Source organism: Anomaloglossus baeobatrachus, chromosome 6, assembly GCF_048569485.1.
Source record: "Anomaloglossus baeobatrachus isolate aAnoBae1 chromosome 6, aAnoBae1.hap1, whole genome shotgun sequence".
Lineage (NCBI taxonomy): Eukaryota > Metazoa > Chordata > Amphibia > Anura > Aromobatidae > Anomaloglossus > Anomaloglossus baeobatrachus.
In genome coordinates, this window is record NC_134358.1 from 541,487,576 (window position 1) to 541,496,020 (window position 8,445).

The following is an 8,445-nucleotide window of genomic DNA, read 5'->3' on the forward strand; positions in this document are numbered from 1 at the left end:
ATAAATAATGATTGATAATTCTGTGGTCTTGCCACACTATGTTAGCAAATACTGATTGTTAATTTAGTGATAGGTGACTGACAGGTGTGGGCCCAGGGTTATGAAACAGCTGGTTAAAAGAGGGGAAGGGTACAAACATGAGTGGGAAATATCGAGGTCGTGGTGGAAGGGGGAATAGGCGTAGTGTTCCTCGCCCAAAATTTTTACCTTAAACACTGAAAATAAACAGCGCATGAGTGAGAGGTGAAGACATGGTATTCTAAGAAACCTGCCAAATTCAGCCAACAAACAACAAGGAAACCCAGTTTGGAGTCTCCACATTTAAAAAAAATTATGGATACCATATCCAAGCCCTTTTCCGCTCCTGCTGACTCCTACCATGGAAATTTTCCTAAGGAACCTGAAAACCCACCTCTTCCGACAAGCCTACTACCTGCAGTAATCCTCAGTTCACTCTACTGCTGCATGACCAGCTCTGCCCCATCTACTGTATCCTCAGCCATCCCCTGTAGACTGTGAGCCCTCGCGGACAGGGTCTTCTCTTCTCCTGTACCAGTCTGTGGCTTATATGTATTGTTCCTGGGTATTGTATTTGTTCTTATTATGTATAGCACTTTTTCACATGTAATGCACCATGGAATAAATGGCGCAATAACAATGATAAATAATAATAATGTTTTCTGCAACATGCTTGTGTAGCACAGGGTATTAGAGAAGTAATAGTGACTGGGCAACTGGTACTGGAGACTGACGGCCATATGCTTTTGGAAATTGTATCCACCAGGCGGAAAGGTAGCATTTCTGTGGCCAAGTGCTTACACATGGTGAAGTTCAAACTCATGTATATGTAATATATATATGTATGTATATGTAATATATATATATATATATATATATATATATATATATATATATATATATATATATATATACATACACACACAGTCATATGAAAAAGTTTGGGCACCCCTATTAATGTTAACCTTTTTTCTTTATAACAATTTGGGTTTCTGCAACAGCTATTTCAGTTTCATATATCTAATAACTGATGGACTGAGTAATATTTCTGGATTGAAATGAGGTTTATTGTACTAACAGAAAATGTGCAATCCGCATTTAAACAAAATTTGACAGGTGCATAAGTATGGGAACCTCAACATAAAAGTGACATTAATATTTTGTTAATCCTCCTTTTGCAAAAATAGCAGCCTCTAGTCGCTTCCTGTAGCTTTTAATGAGTTCCTGGATCCTGGATGAAGGTAGATTTGACCATTCCTGTTTACAAAACAATTCCAGTTCAGTTAAGTTTGATGGTCGCCGAGCATGGACAGCCACTTCACATCATCCCACAGATGTTCAATGATATTCAGGTCTGGGGACTGGAATGGCCATTCCAGAACATTGTAATTGTTCCTCTGCATGAATGCCTGAGTAGATTTGGAGCAGTGTTTTGGATCATTGTCTTGCTGAAATATCCATCCCCTGCGTAACTTCAACTTCATCACTGATTCTTGCACATTATTGTCAAGAATCTGCTGATACGGAGTTGAATCCATGTGACCCTCAACTTTAACAAGATTCCCGGTGCCGGCATTGGCCACACAGCCCCAAAGCATGATGGAACCTCCACCAAATTTTACTGTGGGTAGCAAGTGCTTTTCTTGGAATGCCGTGTTTTTTTGCCTTCATGCATAACGCCTTTTTGTATGACCAAACAACTCAATCTTTGTTTCATCAGTCCACAGGACCTTCTTCCAAAATGTAACTGGCTTGTCCAAATGTGCTTTTGCATACCTCAGGCGACTCTGTGGCGTGCTTGCAGAAACGGCTTCTTTCGCATCATTCTCCCATACAGCTTCTCCTTGTGCAATGTGCGCTGTATTGTTGACCGATGCACAGTGACACCATCTGCAGCAAGATGATGCTGCAGGTCTTTGGAGGTGGTCTGTGGATTGTCCTTGACTGTTCTCACCATTCTTCTTCTCTGCTTTTCTGATATTTTTCTTGGCCTGCCACTTCTGGGCTTAACAAGAACTGTACCTGTGTTCTTCCATTTCCTTACTATGTTCCTCACAGTGGAAACTGACAGTTTAAATCTGAGACAACTTTTTGTACCTTCCCCTGAACAACTATGTTGAATAATCTTTGTTTTCAGATTATTTGAGAGTTGTTTTGAGGAGCCCATGATGCCACTCTTCATAGGAGATTCAAATAGGAGAACAACTTGCAAGTGGCCAGCTTGAATACCTTTTCTCATGATTGGATACACCTGCCTATGAAGTTCAAAGCTGAATGAGGTTACAAAACCAATTTAGTGCTTTAGTAAGTCAGTAAAAAGTAGGTAGGAGTGTTCAAATCAAGAAATTCATAAGGGTGCCCATACTTCTGCACCTGTCAAATTTTGTTTAAATGCAGATTGCACATTTTCTGTTAGTACAATAAACCTCATTTCAATCCAGAAATATTACTGAGTCCATCATTTATTAGATATACTAGAAGGTGGCCCGATTCTAACGCATCGGATATTCTAGAATTTACGTATTGTGTAGTTAATGTATGATTTTTGTTAGATAGATAGATAGATAGATATATATATATATATATATATATATATATATCTATAATTGCCTTATTCTGTCTGTCTGTCTGTCTGTCTGTCATGCTCCGAAATTGTGTCCTTACGGTGACACAAAGCTGATTGGCCGCTGGGCTCGCCATGGCCCCGCCCCCCCACACGGATTGGCCTCTCGCCCCGGCTCTCTGCAGGCCCCGCCCCCCTCACGCAATGCACGCTCGCTGTGGCCCAACTGACACGGGGCTCCGATTCCCAGGTGAGTACACACACACATCAGATCACACTCACTCTCACACTCACCTCACACATCACATCACATCCACACATCACAACATCCTGGGATATCGCTTGCTTCTACACCGGCTCCGTCACGATCCCGGCAGCGCCAGACATAACCTTGCGATGCTGGGATCTTAACGGAGGCCGTGAAAGCTGGTAACCATTATACACATCGGGTAACTAAGGTCCCTTAGTTACCCGATGTGTATCATAGTTACCAGTGTACACCGGCTCACACTCACTCTCACACACACCTCACACACACATCACATCGCATCCACACATCAAGGTCCTGCAGCTGCGGAACATACATAACATAACAGCACACACACACACACACACACACACACACACACACACACACACACACACACACACATACACACACAAATCAGATCACACTCACTCACACACACACATCACATCGCATCCAAATACTCACAACATCCTGGGATATCGCTTGCTTCTCAGCGGCGATATTGTGCTGTGAGCTTCCAGGACCTGACGGAGGATCACATGGCCAGAAGCATGTGATATCCCCGGATGTTGTGAGTATCAGCGCGTATGTGCAATATCGTCAGTGTCTGTGTGTGTGAGTGTATGCGATCGGGTGTGTGTGAGTGGATGCGATCGGTTGTGTGTGTGAGTGGATGCGATCGGTTGTGTGTGTGTGTGAGTGGATGCGATCGGTTGTGTGTGTGAGTGGATGCGATCGGTTGTGTGTGTGAGTGGATGCGATCGGTTGTGTGTGTGAGTGGATGCGATCGGTTGTGTGGGTGAGTGGATGCGATCGGTTGTGTGGGTGAGTGGATGCGATCGGTTGTGTGGGTGAGTGGATGCGATCGGTTGTGTGGGTGAGTGGATGCGATCGGTTGTGTGGGTGAGTGGATGCGATCGGTTGTGTGGGTGAGTGTCGGCAGAGGAGCACGGCGTGCTGGAGGAGGCTGGGAGCAGAGAGGCTGATCTTGGGGAAGGCTGGGAGGGGAAGGCTGATGCTGAGGGAGGCTGGAAGGAGAGAGGCTGAACAAACGTGCTCCATCCGCCATACGGCGCACTCCCCATCGTGCTGCATCCCCCATGCTGCGCACTCCCAAACGTGGTCCATCCGCCATGCTGCGCACTCCCAAACGTGGTCCATCCGCCATGCTGCGCACTCCCAAACGTGGTCCATCCGCCATGCTGCGCACTCCCAAACGTGCTCCATCCGCCATACTGCGCACTCCCAAACGTGCTCCATCCGCCATACTGCGCACTCCCCATCGTGCACCATCCGGCATGCTGCGCACTCCCAAGCGGATATGGAGCATGATGGGGGGTGCGCAGCATGGCGGATGGAGCACGTTTGGGAGTGCGCAGCATGGCGGATGGAGCACGTTTGGGAGTGCGCAGCATGACGGATGGAGCACGTTTGGGAGTGCGCAGCATGACGGATGGAGCACGTTTGGGAGTGCGCAGCATGCCGGATGGTGCACGATGGGGAGTGCGCAGTATGGCGGATGGAGCACGTTTGGGAGTGCGCAGTATGGCGGATGGAGCACGTTTGGGAGTGCGCAGCATGGCGGATGGAGCACGTTTGGGAGTGCGCAGCATGGCGGATGGACCACGTTTGGGAGTGCGCAGCATGGCGGATGGAGCACGTTTGGGAGTGCGCAGCATGGCGGATGGAGCACGTTTGGGAGTGCGCAGCATGGCGGATGGAGCACGTTTGGGAGTGTGCAGCATGGCGGATGGAGCACGTTTGGGAGTGCGCAGCATGGCGGATGGAGCACGTTTGGGAGTGCGCAGCATGCCGGATGGTGCACGATGGGGAGTGCGCAGTATGGCGGATGGAGCACGTTTGGGAGTGCGCAGCATGGCGGATGGAGCACGTTTGGGAGTGCGCAGCATGGCGGATGGACCACGTTTGGGAGTGCGCAGCATGGCGGATGGAGCACGTTTGGGAGTGCGCAGCATGGCGGATGGAGCACGTTTGGGAGTGCGCAGCATGGCGGGTGGAGCACGTTTGGGAGTGCGCAGCATGGCGGATGGAGCATGATAGGGGGTGCGCAGCATGGCGGATGGAGCACGTTTGGGAGTGCGCAGCATGGCGGATGGAGCACGTTTGGGAGTGTGCAGCATGGCGGATAGAGCACGATGGGGAGTGCGCAGCATGGCGGATGGAGCACGTTTGGGAGTGCGCAGCATGGGGGATGCAGCACGATGGGGGGTGCGCAGCATGGGGGATGGAGCACGATGGGAGGTGCACACCTCCCCCCAACACACACACACACACACACGCGCACTGCACAACACACACACACTAGGAATCACAAACAACGCCCTACACAGACACCCACACACACAGACAACGCTGCACACACAAATATACGCACATACTGCACAACACACACATTGCTCAAAACATACCTCCCCCCAAAACACACCACACCCACACAAACCGCACAACACACACACACACACACAACGCTACAGACACACAGCGCTCCACAAACAACGCAACACACGCAACACATACAACACCGCTCTCACCCCCCGCGACACTCAGAACATGTACAGCGCCCTACACAAACACTTGGTAACTACACACAACAACATCTATATATATATATATAACAAAAATCATACATGAACTACACAATACGTAAATTCTAGAATACCCGATGCGTAGAATCGGGCCACCTTCTAGTATATATATATATATATATATATATATATATATATATATATATATATATGATATATAGATATAGATGCTGTGTGTAGTTACCAAGTGTTTGTGTAGGGCGCTGTAAATGTTCTGTGTGTTGTCTGGGTGGGGGTGTGTGAGAGCGGTGTTGTATGTGTGTTGCGTTGTTTGTGGAGCGCTGTGTGTCTGCAGCATTATGTGTGTGTGTTTTGGGGGGAGGTATGTTTTGTGCAGTGTGTGTTGTGCGGTATGTGCGTATATTTATGTATGCCGAGGTGTTTGGGTGTTGTGTGTGTGTGTGTGTGTGTGTGTGTGTGGGTGTCTGTGTAGGGCGGTGTTTGTGGTTCCCAGTGTGTGTGTGTGTGGTGTGTTGTGCGGTGCGCGTGTGGCGGTGTGTGTGTTTTGAGGGGAGGTATGTTTTGTGCAGTGTGTGTTGTGCGGTATGTGCGTATATTTATGTATGCCGAGGTGTTTGGGTGTTGTGTGTGTGTGTGTGTGTGTGGGTGTCTGTGTAGGGCGGTGTTTGTGGTTCCCAGTGTGTGTGTGTGTGGTGTGTTGTGCGGTGCGCGTGTGGCGGTGTGTGTGTTTTGGGGGGAGGTGTGCACCCCCATCGTGCTCTATCCCCCATGCTGCGCACCCCCCATCGTGCTCCATCCGACATGCTGCACACCCCCCCATCGTGCTCCATCCGACATGCTGCGCACCCCCCCATCGTGCGCCATCCCCCATGCTGCGCACCCCCCCATCGTGCGCCATCCCCCATGCTGCGCACCCCCCATTGTGCTCCATCCTCCATGCTGCGCACCCCCATCGTGCTCCGTCCCCCATGCTGCGCACCCCCCATCGTGCTCCATCCCCCATGCTGCGCACCCCCCATCGTGCTCCATGCTCCATGCTGCACACCCCCCATCGTGCTCCATCCTCCATGCTGCACACCCCCCATCGTGCTCCATCCCCCATGCTGGAGCCGCCGGGGGCGGGTCCGAGCGTGGCAACGTGTGCCGGGGGCGGGGCTGAGCGGGCGAGGAGTCAGCGTATGCCAGCTCCCTGCACATGTGTACCGGGAGCCGGTGTACGCTGGTAACCATGATACACATCGGGTAACTAAGGGAAGCGCTTCCTATAGTTACGCGATGTGTATCATGGTTACCAGCGTACACCGGCTCGGTCACGATCCCAGCGGGGCCGAGCGTGCCAACGTGTGGCGGGGGCGAGGCGTCAGCGTATGCCGGCTCCCTGCACATGTGTACTGGGAGGCGGTGTACGCTGGAGCGGGGCTGAGCGGGCGAGGCGTCAGCGTATGCCGGCTCCCTGCACATGTGTACCGGGAGCCGGTGTACGCTGGAGCAGGGCTGAGCGGGCGAGGCATCAGCGTGTGCCGGCTCCCTGCACGTGTACTGGGAGGCGGTGTACGCTGGAGCGGGGCTGAGCGGGCGAGGCGTCAGCATATGCCGGCTCCCTGCACATGTGTACCGGGAGCCGGTGTACGCTGGAGCAGGGCTGAGCGGGCGAGGCATCAGCGTATGCCGGCTCCCTGCACATGTGTACTGGGAGCCGGTGTACGCTGGAGCGGGCGATGCGTGCGGAGGGTCGGGGCGAGCGGCTAATCCATGCGGGGGGCGGGGCCAGACCGAGGCGAGCGGCCAATCCGTGGGGGGGCGGGGCCAGGCCGAGCCCAGCAGCCAATCCGACAGTTGTCACTCTACCGACACTGTCACGGTGACACTGTCACGGTGACACAATTTTGGAGCAAGACAGACAGACAGACAGAATAAGGCAATTATATATATAGATGAAAGTGAAATAGACATTGCAAAAACCCAAATTGTTATAAAGAAAAAAGGTTAACATTAATAGGGGTGCCCAAACTTTTTCATATGACATATATATATATATATATATATATATATATATATATATTTATTTACACACACATGTATTTTATTTTTTTAAATATGGAGACTCCAAGTTGGGTTTCCATGTTGTGTGTTGCCTGTTGTGGCAGGGGTCTCAGAGCACAAGGCTTGCACCTGTCACTCATCCACCTGTTATTGATCAATGATTAAGGTAGATAGAAATGCTGGGCCAAGCCCTGTCCCATATATCCATGCTGCACCATTATACTACTTGTTCTTTGGGGAAATTGATGCCACTTTAGTAATGAATGTGCTCAATTTTTTATTTTTTAAATGTGGAGACTCCAAGTTGGGTCTCCATGTTGTGTGTTGCCTGTAGTGGCATTAGGCCTACACCTGTCACTCATCTACCTATTACTGATCACTGTTTAAGGTAGGAATTCTGGGCCGAACCCTGACCCAGGCCCTGTCCCTTGCATCCATGCTGCACCATTATACCAGTTGTACTCTGGGGCAATTGATACCACTTTCCTGGTGTCTGCCCCTAATTTTCGGGAATGGGGAGGAGGACTCCTAGTTGAGTCTCCTTGTTGTGTCTTGCCTGTAGCAGTAGGGCTCCCAAACTGGCAGGCATGCAGATACCTGTCATTTATCTAGCTCTCTTACCATCTTTAAATGTGTCTAGCAATACCAGTCTGTGAAGCGAATATTGGTGACACCTCAGTGTGGCTGCTCAGAAAAAGCAGTTTGAGCTGTTGCATGAGGGCTCTCAAAACAGCAGGCCTACACTGGTGACGCATCCACCTCAGTATTTCTTATGTAGTCTAGAAAGCTAATGGTTGTGCCTTAACAGTGGGGCTCCATTGTAAAATGGTTTGATTTGTTTTGGCAGATTTTGGGTCTCCTTGAAGGAGTTGTCTATGCCTTTGGTTTTTTCCTCCCATTGAATTCAATGGAGTTCGGATATCTTCATTGAACGGTTTGTCGAACAATGGTAAAATCGGCGAGCCGAATTGAACCTTGAAAGGTTTGCTCATCTGTAGTTCCCA